Consider the following 15,936-nt stretch of genomic DNA (forward strand, 5'->3'; position numbering starts at 1 on the left):
AGCCTACATATCTTGCTGTAATTGCAAAAAAAGGTTTTATCTTTTCATTTCAGAGGCATAGAGGCAAACATTGCCTCTTCTGCTCCCATGTAACTTGGATAAATCAAAAATGCAGATGTATAAAAACTGCAGGCAGAATTTGAAATCTGATTTCTCCCTCTGATTTACAATTATAACCTATCAAAAAGAAAAGATTTTAAAATTGAATATGCCTCCAATTTTATTTTTCCTTATCCCTCATGTGTGTGCTTTTTAAGCCGTGGGAGGACCTGTGCTGCAGCTTTGGGTGCTGCACTCTGGAGTAAATTATCACCTGAATTTTTAATTGTTTGTAGCACAGAGGAAGGGAAGAATCTTCCTCATGCTACTCCACTGGCATTGGTACCTCACTGAACCCAGCTTCCTTGCAGATGAATGCATCAGCAGAAAACTTCACTGCTGATTTCCCTGTGCTCTGCACGAACGGGAGCAGTTTTTTTGTTTTGTTAAAAAGCAAATCAAGAAGCAAAAAAGGCAAGAAAACAATTTCCAATTCCTTGTTTGGTTAAATGCTAGGGATACAAGTTCTCTGTGCCCGTGGCTGTGTTGGGAGTCTCTGAGCCCTGTAAAAGCTGGCATCGTCAGAGTCGTAATCCAGCTGTATTTTAATTTTCAGGGTAGAGCAGAGCATTTATTTGCCGTGTCTCTCTCTGTCTCCCTCCCTAATGTTAGTGCAGAAAGGAAACTTAATCTCTCCAGTGACCCTGCTTCTGTTCTTTAGCTCATAAAAACAAAAAAAAGTCAAGCCACAGGCTCCTATATGTGGCAGATCCTGTAAATTACCCCGTAGCACTGACAGGATAACACCTTCCGGGGAACAGATTTTTTCCCTGGACTCTGAGTTTTATTCCCTTTTGTGAGTTTAAGAGACACTCATGATAGCAAATCCATGTATCTGTATGCACAGTATTTGATCTATAACAAATTGTTTTATTATGGGCAATGACTGGAGATAATTACGATGGAATACAAATTTTTAAATGAATTCCAGGGCGTTGGATGCCTCATTACCTACACTGAGAGGAAAGCTGCTGTATTTCTGGCTGCAAAAGCAGAGACACAATTTAATCAATGCATTTAGAAATAAAGTCCTAATGTCTCGTTCCAAAGTGGGCAAATTAAATGCACAGCAGAGCAAAAATTTTAACATTGTCATATATAATTAGTGACTCAAATGTAGGCAGATATTGCTGGATTTTTTTGCTTACTGCTGATTAACTTAATATTGTTATGGAATGAGGGAAGAAATGGGTTCTGGTGAGGTGGTTAGGACAGGAGCCTCAAGTATGAGCTAGATTTGGTGGTTTTATAAAAATGTGCAAAAAAAAAATTGCCATTCCTTTCTGCTCCTTGCTTTGACACTGCCTAAATTAAATACAGAGTTGCATTGGCTTTGCACGTTGTTTTTTGCTCGTTTGACATTTAATACTGTTGTATCAGGGCCGCTCATCTCAGCTGAGATTCTGAGAGGAAAATATGCAATTTAGACCAAATGTGTGAGGGACTGTCTGAAGCAAGTGCTGTGCAGGGAGCAGGGGGAGTTTGCCGGGCTGTGAAAGGCAGCTTGCCCCAGGATGTGGCTGGGGAGCCGGCACAGCCCCGGCACCTGGGCAGCTCTGCGGCCCCGCTCCCTGCAGCCTCTTCGTCCTGTAATTGGCACTTCCTCGTGCGGATGGGTGAGACGTGCTCTCTCCATACAACTCTCATTAATCTTGTGCATAAAATATACTTTTTAATGTTTATTGTGAGCCACAGAGTTCTCCGGGCTTTTTAGTATCCCAAGTACTGCAACACTACCACATTCAATAAATGTCATGTTATTGTATGTCTGAAGTTAAAAAAAAAAAAAAAAAAAAATAATTTTTTTTTTTTTTTTAAAAAAAAAAAAAAAAAAAAAAAAAAAAGCGAAGGGGGGTTTAGTTGCAATCTGTAATTAAATCCAGCGGTAAGTATTTCCTGAATAGCACAGACCTTTCACACTCTGTTACCTAATTCTTTACAGGTGATTTTCTCCCCAAACCCCCTCCTCTTTTTTGGCACTAGGAAGTCGTAGTCATAGCAAAACTGGCTGGATTGCAGAGCGAGAAAATGCTCTGTTGTCTCGTAGTGAAATTGGTAAACGTGATGGCTAGTCCTTAGGGTGAGAAAGTAACTTCATATTTAGTTTTTCTTCCATAAGAAGTGATGGAAAGGATTTGAAAATAATTATTTGTATTCCAAAATAACCCTCTTTTGGTTGAAAAACAGCTTGGTGCAACGCTGCGTTTTCCCCTTTTGTGTCAGAAATGATGGAAGGCGGCGTGGGGACGGCCCCTGCCCGTTTCCCCTCCCCGGGGCACCGCGGGCAGGGGGGGCTGAGCGGGGTCGGCACAGGGGAGCCCTTCCCTGGGGAAGGGTCTGCCTTTCCCCTCCGGCCTCCTCTGCTGCAGGAAGAGCTCTCCCAGGCGAAACAACCTACACTGGGAGGAGCTTTTTGTGGCCAGGCTCATCCATTCTTTGAAAAAGTGGCCCTTTCCCCCCTCTCCCTGAAGAATAAAGTGATGCAAAGAAATACAAATGGCACAGCAATGACTTGGGCTGTTACATGCAGGTCTGATTTGATATATGAGGTCAGTTCCTGTAGGATAATTCTGCTCTGGTCTCCTTCCAAGCTTTGTGCTGAGCTTCTCATCCAGTGTTTTGATATTCTCTTCTGAAAACGGAGCAACTCAAGAGTCAGTTAAAACCATATTTCTTCCAGGCAAATAAATGTATAAATGCTCCCCAAACACACTTGCAAGCAGAAATGTCATCTAGTGTTCTCCAGATATTTTGATGTTGACAGAATATCATTTTGCATTGACAAATATGGAAATTTAAAGTAATGATGTGATGCAGCAGCCTTCAAAACAGTAGATAAAAATTCAACAAAATTTATTTAGTGTTGATAGAAAAGGTTGTTTTAATTTGGGGGGGAAAGCAATTACACCAGTATAGTGATGTTCCTGACCTCTTGGTATCATTCTTTGTGCAAGGGTTTCCCTGCCAGTGATTGCCATAAATGCCACTTCTCTTATCTTGTGTTGGCCACCAAAACACATCACATGGGAGTTACTGCATTTCCGTGGCTTGGGAGCAAAAGTGTCTCTTTGAAGTCAACAGCTCTTGGAGAAACTAAGTCACATGTATTTTTTCATAATGAATGGTGCAGAAATTCCTGCTTGCCTCAACACCACCATTACGACTCTCTCCAGGGCTGTAGCTGTGGATAGTGCTGCTGAAACAGGACTAGGAGTTTGGAGAAGGGGCAGATATGGTGTTCATAGCTTCCACCTGGGAACAAGGAAAGCTGGCACTTTGGTATTGCCTCAGCTGGGCTGATTTGCCTCTTGGGATGCTGGAGAGCCCCCGAGCCTTGTGAGACTGTTGGAGGAATACAGTGTCATTGCTGAGCAATGGACAGCTTTACACTGGCTGCTGTGAGAGCAGGAGTAGCTGGCTCAGAGCAGCCACCATGTGTGCAGGAGGTCCTGGGGCAGCTGCCGCGTGGAGGGGCAGGACACCGCCTGCCCTGCTCTGCAGCTCTGGGCGGCTACAGCAGCGTGCAGGAGTGAACTCATCTGCAGGCGTATGCTGTGTGTGTCACTCTCTCTGCTGCTGGCTGTGTGCTTTCTGAAGGGCCTGGCTACGTCAAAACTGTCATGAGGTGTTTTGCCCCACGAGTGGCCCGTGCCCTATAAGAGACTTTGCCTGCAAATCAGGCTGAAGATCAGCTGGTAGCAAACACCATTGGTGCTGTGTGGGTGCAAACAAATGACAGTCACAAAGCTCTAATGAAGGTGACTTCTCCTGACTTGGCCATGGTTTGGGTAGCAGTACCTCTTTCTTCTCCAAAATGCAGCTGCTTTCCATTTCCTCAGTGGCTACAAGCTGTAGTGCTCACTCTCTGGGAAGCAGCCTATCTCTTTGTTGTGTCAACAGAGCCCAAATAGCCCAACCAATGTATGTAGGATTGGAAAATACAATCAAGGGGTTGAGTGCTTTGCTGTATCTGTTCTCAGCACAAAGTGAAATTATCTCATCTGCACTAAACCTACTCATTTACACTTTGCTTATCTGCAAATTCCATAATTTTTCTACTTTTATTGATTTTTCAACTTTTATTAGCAGTGATTAACAGCAGAACACTGCACAAGCCCTCCTTTTACTCCAACTTCATTACTTCTACAAAATAGACTGCAGCCCGCTTAATCGAAGATGCTTTGCTCAGAAGAATTATTGATGATTAAAACCAAGCTACACTTGTTAAAATAAATTCCTTGAGTACCTTTTGAGAGGCAGCAGCCCTTCCTCCCCAGAGCAGTTTCCTGCCATGGCAATTTGCACCACATGAGGACTTGCAGTGGCACAGCAGTGCTGCTGGAGGCCCTGTGATGCCACGTGGCAGCTCTGTGCAGGAGGGTGTGGGACTGATTTGAGATCTCATGTTTCCTTGTACTTTACCAGTATTACATCAGCTGTGCACCTAGTCAATCTTCATTGATAGAGGAGGTTGATTTGCTCATTGGATGCAGAGCTCGGGTGCCCCAGGGTTGCCTCTTGTCCATGTGGTGCCTCTGGGTTTTGCACGTGGGTGCAGGAGTCAGCTGGGAGCTGGATGGAGATGTGGGGAGCTCCTTTTTGGCTGTGAGAGGAGGTGGCATGAGGTGGCACACAAGAGCTTTTACTTTCATTAATAGTGTGGAAGGAATTATACTCATGAAATTTGCTTCACATCTTCCACTTTCTTAGAGTAATATGGAAACAAGTGATTGGACTTGATGATCTCAGAAATCTTTTCAAACCTTAATGATTCTGTGATTTTTTGGAGAAGCAGAAAGCAGCTGGAGACAGATAGTGAGAGAGTGATGCCTGGAGGGCTGTATCTGGGGACATCTGTCAGTTCCTGCTGTGGGAGTAACCAGCTCGCTCACTTTCCTTGGCATGGGATAGTTCCCCCGTACCTGAACACATTGAATTGTTTACATTGAAAAGCCCTCAAAGCCCCCTGAAAGTTCAGCATTAACCCAGCACTTCCAAACCCACCACTGACCCATGAAGCGCCACATCTTCACATCTTTTAAATTCCTCCAAGGACAGCACTGTCCTGAGCAGCCTGGAGTGCATGACACTCACCTTGGTGAAGAAATACTTTCCAATACCCAATCCAAACCTCCCCACACGCCATGCTTCATCTACAACGTGGCTCATCAGAGGTGTTTTTTGGGGAGCAGTCAGTTTTATTGCCAGATGCGGTGTTGGTTATACAGAGATGGGTGTGTAAAGGACTTTGTGGTTTCTGAACTACCAGCAGTGTGTTCACAGCATATATGGGGAAAAGTTACAGGCAAAGCAGAACTTGCAGATGAAGTTGCCTTTTTAGACTAAAGCAAAGGAAGATGCAATACCCACAGGTATTAATTGTGCTTTCAGTGTTTCTTCTTGGATAAAGGTTTAAAGCACAGAGGGACCCTCTGACAGGCAATCACAGGGGTTCACATCTTGAGGAGACTCTTGTCCCCTTGCAGAGAGGTATCTTCAGCAGTGTGTCCTGGGTGTATGGGACTCAGTAGCTTCTGTCTTGCTGCAAAGCAATGCAAACCCTGAGAAATTCAAATTTCCCATCTTGGCAGAGAGTGCCTAAAGCAATGGGAGCACCAACTCTAAACAGAAAGAGCAGCAGATTGCTTTAGAGGAACTGTATTTTATCAGGCAAAATTAAGTCTTTTAAAAAATAAACAAAAACAAAAAAGCAAGCAAGCAACCAACAACAAAAAAAAAAAAAAAAAAAAAAAAAAAAAAAAAAAGTAGTAGTAAATTAAACATCCTGGGGAATGCAGTAGAGGTAATGCAATAACTTAATAGAAAAATTAACTCGAATTGGACTGCTCCTGTCTGGATTGAAAACTGGCTGGAGGAATGTAAACAAAAGAATACAAGAAACAGGATTTGGCTGAGGGGTGGGTCTGTGTTGCTGCAGACACACCAAGGGTGTGTCCCTCTGAGCGGCTCCCTGATGGTGGTACAGGATGCAAAGTGGGCAGGGGTACCCTGCATGGACGGGTACCCATGACACAAAAAAAACCATTCTGAGGAAAACCCTGGCTAAAGAATTGAAGAAAACCAGCCCCTCATGTGTGAGCTCAGTAGGAGGAAGGTGACAGAGAGATGGGAGCCTCTGGGAGTGGTTGGCAGGACTTGGAAGCATAAGGTGAGGTAGAATGCAGCTGTGAGGGGTGGCCAAAGCCCTTCCAAAATACCTGCCTGGTGAGTCAGCCAGTCACACCAGGACCCTGTCAGTGAGGTGGGATTTCACTGAAATGCTAGTAATGCCCATGAACCACCACATCAAATAGAGCTTTATTTTTCCTCCTTCCCAAACAGAAATTATCAGTTGGAACCAGATGATTTTTTTTCTGTAGGAATTTCCAAGCAGGGAATGCCAGGCTATCTTCCTTGCTGTAGTCAGGTGACGATCTCCTCATGAATTTTTTGCTTTTTCAGACACACAGAAATGCAGCCTTTTTCCTTCTGATGAGAAACATTTGCAAGGAGAAGAGTTCAGCAGACACTTGTTGTTGAGCAGTTTGAGGGGCTGCAGCATAATGTCCTGAAAACTTCACTCACTGTCCTCACTGAGACACTGCAGATGCACACAGATTATTTCCATGTTCTCCTTTGTGTACCTTGGTCACATTTATTTTTTTAATGATGTATGAGTTTGTTTTCCCCTTTTTTTCCTTTAATAACATTTATTTCATTTAGAGCTGTTTTGAAGTAATAGACACCTTTCTAGGTAGAGGCTTCTTACATCGTATAAGCCCATTTATCAAAGGCAGGATTTGCTGCTGTTGTTTTTCTATTAGGGAGGAATTACACTAAGCCTGTAGCAGACATTTTGTGTTACCATGGCAGCCCATATTTCCTACAGGGTTGTGACCTCTAATGACTACAGTGGAAAGCTAGGAAAAATGGGGACTCTTTGAAGATTAGTAAATAAATGCATACTTATGCAAACTATCCAAGAGATGGCTAAACTATAAGAGAGGGAATGGCAGGATTCAGAACACTGAGTAAGTGGATCTTTGTAAATACCTGTGTTTTTTAAAAATCACCTTTCATTTCTCCATGCTTTTAAAAGGCTGTTTTGTTTCCATCAAAGTGGCACACCAAACACATTTTCTGCATAGGGTTCATATTATTTTTCATGTAATGTAAGGAAAATACAGAGTTCAGAATTTCAGCAAAAGATGTTTCTTACCACCTAAATAATTCCTTTTTTTATAGCCTTTTCAAATATTATTGCCATCATGATTGAATTTTCAGTGTTCTTTTAGTTCATCATTGCTAGATAAAATAAGGCAGCAGAATGTACTGAACTTTTAAACAGACATCTCAGTGGGAGCTGTCTTTATTCTTTTAAAATAGCGTATTAAAAAAAAGTCTCTGTTTTTAAAAAGAACAGATTGATTTTTACGTATGGGATTTAGTAAAAAGGAAAAATTGCATCAATCGAGTAGTACACAGTACTTGTTTTGGACCATTAAAATACCTACAAAAGGTGTTTTATAGTATTTGTTTGTGAATTTTAAATGATCCTGCATTGTACTCTGCAGTGATCTCCTAAATTGTATAAAGCCTCTGTAGACGTGCTGGTGCTCTGTGCATCTTCAGTTAATGACCCTTTTCATGTAAGCACAGCTGTTGCAATGTAAAAAAATAAATTAGCAAAATGTGCCTCTTCTCCCTGCAGCTTCCCTTTACTTTTCTGTGGATTTCAGCATTTTTCCCCTTCAGTTAGTAACCTTCCAGACTCCTGCAGCCCAGTTGTGTGGTTCCAGACTCTCTCCCATCCATGCTGTCAGCAGAAAAGGAGCAGATCAGGGTCTTACAGAGCAAAACCATCAGCCAGATCCTGAATCTCCTGTCAGGAATACCAAGGTCAAGACAACACTACTGCTCCTTACTGTGGGCGTTGTAACCCTGTTCTCTGCCTTCAGAAAACAAAAGAAGCCCTTTGCAGAGAACCCCACGACACTTGGCTTTCCCAGGGCACTGGAGTCCCTTGTGCTGATCTGCAGTGCAGCCAGGTGTGGGACCCCCACCACAGACTGGGAGGCACTGGGAATGCGTCACCCTGGAGCTGATCTACCCACCGTGGGAAGTCCTCTTTCTTCTGGAAATCATGGAGGCTTGGGGACACCAGGAAGGGCTGGAGAGCAGTTTTGTTGTACCCTGGAAGACACAAAACTGATATCCACAGGGATGTGCCCTGTTCCCAACAGGCTTGACTCTGTGACAGGTTGGGTGCCCACACAGGATGGGAAAGCCTGGGTGAGTTTGTGATCCACACTCGTATCAGCATCTAATATTGTAGTGAATTTTAGCAAAGTTTTGGGATGGCTGCAAGAGAAGTGGTGTGGGGAATTGCTGTGCTCTCTGGTGCACAGGAAAATGCTGGAGATTTGAGGCAGATGGCAAAGAGCATTCGTTTTGGTGTTGGCTTTGATTTCTTTGCATATGATTTTGCTTCTTGATAACTGCACTGGCAGTACAAATTTAGCAGCCCCTTGTAGGGATGGGGGACACCAGGTGCCCTCTGGGTTAGTTTGCATTGCTGAAAGCTCGTGGTTTTAATTTCCTTGGAATTGGGAAATTTAGTACAAAATGAGACATTCCCGAGGTCATTATCCTGCTTCTGTTGCACAACACAACATGCTTATGAGCCAGGGTAATTTACACTCTTCTTTCTTCTCCTCTTGGTAGCTCTGAGTTCTCTGCTAATTGTCAGCAATTCAAAGAGGGCTGCCTGGGAGGTGCCTTCTCCTGGGGCACTCCTCCCCTGCTGTCAGAAATGAACCCTCCCTGGAGCAGGGATGGGTGCACAGTCCCAGCTCTGAACTCCTGCTCTCCTCACCCGGGCACAGAACTGCTCCTCTCCTCTTGAAGCTTTTTCTGGCAGCTGGAACTTTTCCAGCACAAAGGTTTGCCTGCTAACCAGCCTAACCTGAGGTGTGGGGTGCATGCAGATCTGCCCTTTACCTGATCCCAGGCTCTCTGGAAATCCTGCTGTTAGTTTCCTGGGCTCCCACAGGATGTGTTCTACTTTTTAAAGCTCAAAAAAGGTCTGAGAGAGAGGGGCTGAGTGCACGGCCTCCATCTGTGTGTTGTAGATCACTTGCCTCAGCCATGAAGCAACCCTATCCCCCTGCCCATCATTGAACACATAGTTTCCAGCCCAAACTATTTGACAAATCCGACCCAGAGTAGCTAATAGTTTCAGGGTGACCAAGACCTCGTCTCTGATGAATTTATGATTGAACTGAAAACTCTTTAGTCAAGTTCAAATGTGGAGGGGGAACTGGTGGTTAAGGCAGCAGGGAGGAGAGAGGAAAAAGGAGGAATTCTAGGGAGGCTGAAATGGGATCCTGATGTGAGCTACAGGGCTGGCAGAGCACTTTGGAAAGGGGGTGTCCCTGGTGGAGGACACCCAGGTCCTGGTTAAAGGGACACCCCTCCCCTCCACCTCTTCCAGTGGTTTTGTGAAATTGCTCTGTCCTTCCTCTGGTTAGTATCTTTCTTTCTGTTTTATTTTGAAGGATATTTTTTGCCAGTCCTTGAAAGCAAATTTTTTGTCCCTGCTGACATGAGATCAGAGGGATACTTGTGTTAAATGAAAAGGGCAGTGTGGGCTTCTGGGAACAAAGTGGAAATATTTTATATCTGGTGGGGTGGAGCAGCACTAAATCACTACTTTGGAAAGCAGTGATTTGGTTCTGCAGTGTGGCCATTGAGCAGACCATTGTGTGATTTTGCACTCCCAGGCCACTGTCACTAAGAGCTGCTGCCATCCCCAGCTTGTGCAGAGCCACTGCTGGGCAGCAGCACTTCAGACATGTGGGGGCACCCCCAGGAGGGTAAACGCAATCATGTCCTGCTCCTGCCTTGCCAGCTGAGAGCTGCAGGTAAAACAGATTGAGAAGCATTTAGCAGCCCCAAATGCAGTAATTCTGAGAAAAATGTCTTCAGCATTTTGATCCAACCACCCTTGGAGCTATGATCAGCCCACGCACCCCTTTTCCACCCAGGCTCACCCCAGCACTCACCCTGTGGTGGCTGGTGCTGCTGCTTTTCTTTTTTTTTTTCTGAGGTTTATTGGCTTGTCAGTTCAGTCCAGCTGAAATCAAATATGTATGTCCAGTGTGCTTTTTATCTAGTTAACTAAACACAAATAATGCGTTCTGCCTCTTCACTTTGAAAGCTTTCAAACCTTTCTCTTTTATCTCTGCCTGTATTGTTCTTTAACAACCTGACAGTTGATTATTACATGGTTTCTCTTTCTCCTTTATCCTCTGCCTATAATACTCAATGATTTTTCACTGGGCATCACTCCCAAAGTGCCTCTGTATGTTCAGAGCTAGGCAAGGTAGGACATTGATATGATTCTTTGATTCTGAAATATCACAGGTACTTAAGAAGGTGTTTCTTCTCTGGGACACTTAATTTTTTCTGTTGACTTGAAACTTGTCTCCAACCCTGCTAGAGAGACATTTTGGGGAAATTTATCAAGCTGAATTGGCTCGCTTACTGCCAGCCATTTTTTTGTGCTTTCTGCTCCTCTGTCACCAAAACCCTATTGCATGTCTGTGCAGCCTGATCATAATTAAATTGCTTTAACATGGTTTATTAGCTGCTGTGGGGGGTATCTTTACCTGCCATTGCCTGTGATAGGACTGTCCCCATCAATGAAGTCACATTGTGTTCAGCAATGCTCTGATCCCATACACCCAGCACACTGTGGAGGGCATTTCTGAAGCTCCACTTTCCAACATGTGAGTTGTAGCCAAAAATGCTGATATTCCCCCTACATATTTTTGCCTGTTGACACTGCAGGCTGGTGTGTATCTCCTTGCTTATTTGACCAAATTAGGATAAAGCAAAGCTTTCTGCCTGAAATACCTGTGAATATTGCAAAAAAACCCAATTATTTCTCTATTTTAGGAATTTTAGTGATCTTACTTTTCTTTATGCATCTGTGTTGCTGGCCTCCATTACTTTTTCTTCTGTGTTGGGCCCATGCATTTGCATTTCTTGCCACTCATTTTCATTCAGAATAGTTGTGTTATGGTTATTGGTTTGCTGATAAAACTGTAATTTTGATGACTAATATCCTTTTCCACATTAGACCTTGAATTTGGGCTGAATCAGAAGCAATAGTCAAAAGAAACAATTTTGTAAAGATCAGGTTCTTTTCCAGCCATTTCCAGCACAGGAGTTGCTAACACAACCACTGCATAGCTGCATGTAAAATGTGGACAGAAATACTTGTAGCAATGATGTCAGCTGGAATGAAGTTATGGAATTCCTGCTATGCTGAGACACTAAAACATGGTTTAAATTAAAACTGAGGCTAAGCAGGCTAAGCATATTATTCACTTGATGAGTTTTGTTCTACTCTTCCTCTTGGGATACCTGAAAGGAGGCTGCTATTCTGCTATTTCTTCTATTTTTAATTTATTTTTTTTTTAATTCCTGGAAGGTGACTGATGTACTCTGAATCAAAATGGCACTTAATATTTGAAATTCACCTTCACTTCATTGCACATTTGGTCATGTCAATAACACAGGGAGTTGCTTGTGTCACTTGAATGGCCATGGGTTGTTTCTTATAACTGGGAAAGGGCAAGAAGAGCTCAGAGGGAAGTTCAGCCTCTCAAGGAGATGTGATACCAAAAACGAGGTCTTTTGCAACCATTGCTATTTTCCCCCTTGTTGAGGCAGTGCAGGATTCATGGAGGCATCCTAGAGGCCAGAAAGGACTGGCAGCTGGAAAGTTCCTAATCTGAAGGTGGGATCTGGATTTAATTTTCTCTCCTTGCAAATGTATGCAGTAATTGGGCACTTGTAAGTGCCCTGGGTAATACACAGTATCATTGCATCTCTGTCTGGCTTCTTTAGGAGGTGGTTTTTTTTTAGGCTGGGACTAGACCTTCTGACTTCCCAGTCTGGCACGAGGCACAGCAGAGTCAAAGGCTTCATCCAGGAGACTTTGTCACCTCCAGCTCCACTGTCAAAAAAGGGAAGTGCTCTTTAGGGAAAGAGCCAATGTTACAAATAATCTTGCCTAGTCCCTCCAGAAGCTGATCCACTGCTCGGGTGCCCTCCCTTGCAGGTGAGCAGCTTTTCTGCAGTTCCTGAGTGCTGTGGCTTTGTGGCTGAGCTGTCTGTGCAGGACTGCCCAGGCACAGAGGGGTGGTGTGCAGGGTGCACCAGGGCTGCAGGGAGTCAGGGCAGTTCTGTGCTGTGCTGAGTCCTGACTCCTGTGCAGTATGTTCAGCAAATGAATATTCCTCACTGTCAGACCCAAGAGCCTTGCTGGGCTCACTCTGATGTGCTGTATCTGCAAGAGCCATCTCTGGGACTTCCAAATGGCTACTGCCCTCATGTTGTGTCTTGAAAAAAATCTGAAGTACATAAATATGTCAAGTTGGCAAACTTGTATGCACTGTGTCCTCACTCTGCCTAGTGGTGAAGTAACTTTTTGTGCTGGTTCTTGAGCTGTTAAGTGTGAGGACATGTGTTGTGTAAGGGTGAACCAGCCTCGCATTCTATTTCACCTTTTCTTAGCCCAGAAATGGTGTGGCTTCTGCCTGCATTGTGCAGTGATACTCAGGAACTTGCTGTGCTGAACATATCCCTGGTGCACCATTAGGCTTTATTTTGGAGTCCTCATTCACTTTCTGGGCTCAAAACAAGCAAGGGGAAAAAAAAATATGGCTTTCTTCTGCACAGATTTGACATGAAATCACTGGACTATTGAAAAGCAAAGTAGAATATTTTGATCTTGCCAAATCATGTGTCTTGTAAACAGAAATCATTGCTCTCTTGTAATTTTAGGGCACAGAGAAGGCAATCCAAGCAGTAAATAAATTACAACTAACCTGGGGTTTAAGCAGGACTTGGTACAGAAGGGCTCACTGTTCCTGGCCCACCCTGAGCCTGTCAGACTCCAAAACAAACCTGGAAAAACCTGGAGACCTTGGCACACACCAGCCCAACCTCAGGCTCCGCGCTCTGCTGATTTGAGAGCCAGAAAAGGTCACCAAAGGGTGTGCAGAATGCCTGGCTGATGTATTTGTGGGCAAGGAGAGGGCTGGGGCTGAGCCTGCTGCTGATGGTGGAGTCAGAGTTCCTGAGCTCTCCTGCCCGGGGTGCCCCATTCCCAATGGAGTGCACCAGGGCAGGGACACCTCCCCACGGGCACTGTGCCATGCCAAAGCAGGGGCACCAGCAGCACCAGGACAAGTGTCTGGTGTGCTTTTATGAAGATATGGAGCTGTAGCTGCTGGAGGTGGTGACAGCTTTGGCATGGAATGGGCTGTCCACGGTTCTTTGCTTGGTTTGTCTGTCTGCCCTGCATCAGAAGGTAGACTAAAAACAGAATTTATGCTTTAAATCATCCAGGCTGTGGAGTATATATTTCTTCCACTGATGTTTCTAACCTTCTGGCTAGTAATTATCAGTCAACAATGAAGTTTGCAGAATTAATTCAGAACAGTGGCACTTTGTTATTGCATTCCTTGCTTTTCACACACCATCTTGCTCAGCGGGGCTCTCTGCTGCCTGCACTGCTTGTAGCCAAGGTGACAAACCCATACCTTGAGCAGCATGGAGTGTTTGCAGTGGAGAACAAATCTGAACCAAAGGACAGCACTCCTGACTAAATGTAACTTGTGGAAAAAAAATCAGAACTGTCATCACTGAGACCAGGGAGAAGAAAGTAAGTAGAAATCTTTCCCTGCAACACTAAAACTTGTTTCCAGGCTTGATAATATTTCAAGGAGGTAAATTTGTAATTCTACCTGGAAGCCAAAGCAGAAGTTAGTGCATGTGCATCACCAAACCCCAAGCAGCAGAAAAAGGAATTGCCAAGATCAAGAAAAATGAATATCAAAGAAACATAAAGGTTATGCCCAGGGGTCCTGTTCCAGGTCAGAATATTTGTTCTTTGGGTGCAGGGCACAGTTGCTTTCCTCCCCTCTGCCCTGTGTTGCCCTGTGCTGGCTTCCCATGCTGAGCAATCCCTGTTCCTGCTGGGCAGCAAGCGTGGGATATCCAGCACAGAGCTGCAGCACAGGCAGAGCGGGATGTTTCACCCCAAATATAATGGAAAAGGCAAAATTTAAAACAAAGACTTTTTTTCTTCTTTTAGTTTCACAACAACTTTGCTTTGATGAGTTCCAGGATGCAAGCTAGTTGTGGGAAGCAGAAAGATACAGATATTTTTTTCTGGAGTGCTTTATTTTTCATAAACTTGTACCATTCACTGGTTTTAGTCTTTTGGAGTGCATGGTCTTTGTCTCCTTCTCTGCTAGATCTAAATGTGGCTTGTGAGAATCTTGTCAGAGAGCCTTGGCTCTACTTTTGTATTTGTATGCAACAGCAGAAGCAAGGTGTGTTATGGGGATGCCCAATGTACCTGGTCCTGTCTGAGAGTCACCTTTCTAATTGAGGATCTCAGCTGGGAAGGGACTCCCCAGGGAACTGTGAGGGACAGACATCCTTCCATTCTCACTGGAAAGCTGTAAGGTAGATTTTTTCCACTACCCAAATCACTGAGGCATTGGCCATCTGTACAGAAAGCCCAGCACCCAAGTGAAGTGCTCATGGCAGAGCCAGGATGGACACTCCAGTAGTTGTCTAAAGATGTGTACAGTTCTGAGCCAGTGTAGAATATCCCTTTCCTGCATGTCTTCAGATGTTTATTTCAGAAATGCAGCTGGGCTGACCCATCTCTCTCAAGTGGTATGGGAAATGCAGGATGAGTCCTGGGATAGCTTAGATTTTGGTAGGGTTGGTGTTGTGGGGATGGCTGTAAAATCTTTAACCTCTTGTTAATGATGTTGATTGATTGAGTTTGTATTGACCACTAGGACAGTGGTTAGCAGAGGTGCCTCAGTTTAATGATAATGAGGATGATGATGATGATGATGATGATAATAATAGGTCAAAGAATAAGAATAACATGCATAATAATAATTAAAATAATAAATAATAGATTACATTTCTTGTCTCAAAGTTGTGTTTGGAAATAAAACAGTGAATTTCAAGTCAGCTCCCCAAAACCCTTGACTGCAGCCAGGCTGGGGACAGCAAAATCAGAGGCTTAGGAAAGGAGGCAAAGTGCCTGCAGCACTTGGGTGTCTGGGCACCTCCTTCACAACGAGCCAGGAAAATACGGCTTCTGTTGTCTTTCCCAAGCTGTGTTCGGCGAAGGAAGAACTTTGCTCCAAAGGGAAGCTGCGTTTGCTGAAGCCGTTTGTGTGCTGGCATGTGTTGCGTCTGCTGAGAACAAATGCGCTGGGTGAGGGCTTGTGATGTGGCTGCTGGGACCCGTGCAACCACATGTGGGGACTGGGACAGGGGCTAAAGAGCACTCTGGAAGCTAAAGGAAGTCAAAAATCAATTTTGAAGGGACACAAAAATAAAGCTGGCATGTCTGGTTTTAATCTACTTCCCAAGATGAGACTCTGGCTTGTGATTTTGGGTTGCTTTTTTTCGGCTCAGCACATTTTCTGAGGGATTTTAAAATGGTCAGAAAGCAAATTGTTTCACAATAGTTATTCCTTTTCTTTGTGAGTTAGAGTTTGCTGAGAGTTTATACTCTTCTTTTCATGAGGAAAAAAAAGCTCGAAAATCAAACACTGTTGGTTATTTTGCAACTGATTATTTTCCAGACAATTCACCTGTATATTACCCAAACTGGTTAAAGAAAAATAAATATCTTGAGGGTTAAAAAAAGGATACTTGATGGAACCATAAATGCTTTCCTTATAAAAATGTATTTTCTGCAAAAAATATTGTTGACAAAAAGAAAAC

This window comes from Passer montanus, unplaced genomic scaffold (assembly GCF_014805655.1).
Source record: "Passer montanus isolate IOZ18808 unplaced genomic scaffold, ASM1480565v1 scaffold49, whole genome shotgun sequence".
Taxonomy (NCBI): Eukaryota; Metazoa; Chordata; class Aves; order Passeriformes; family Passeridae; genus Passer; species Passer montanus.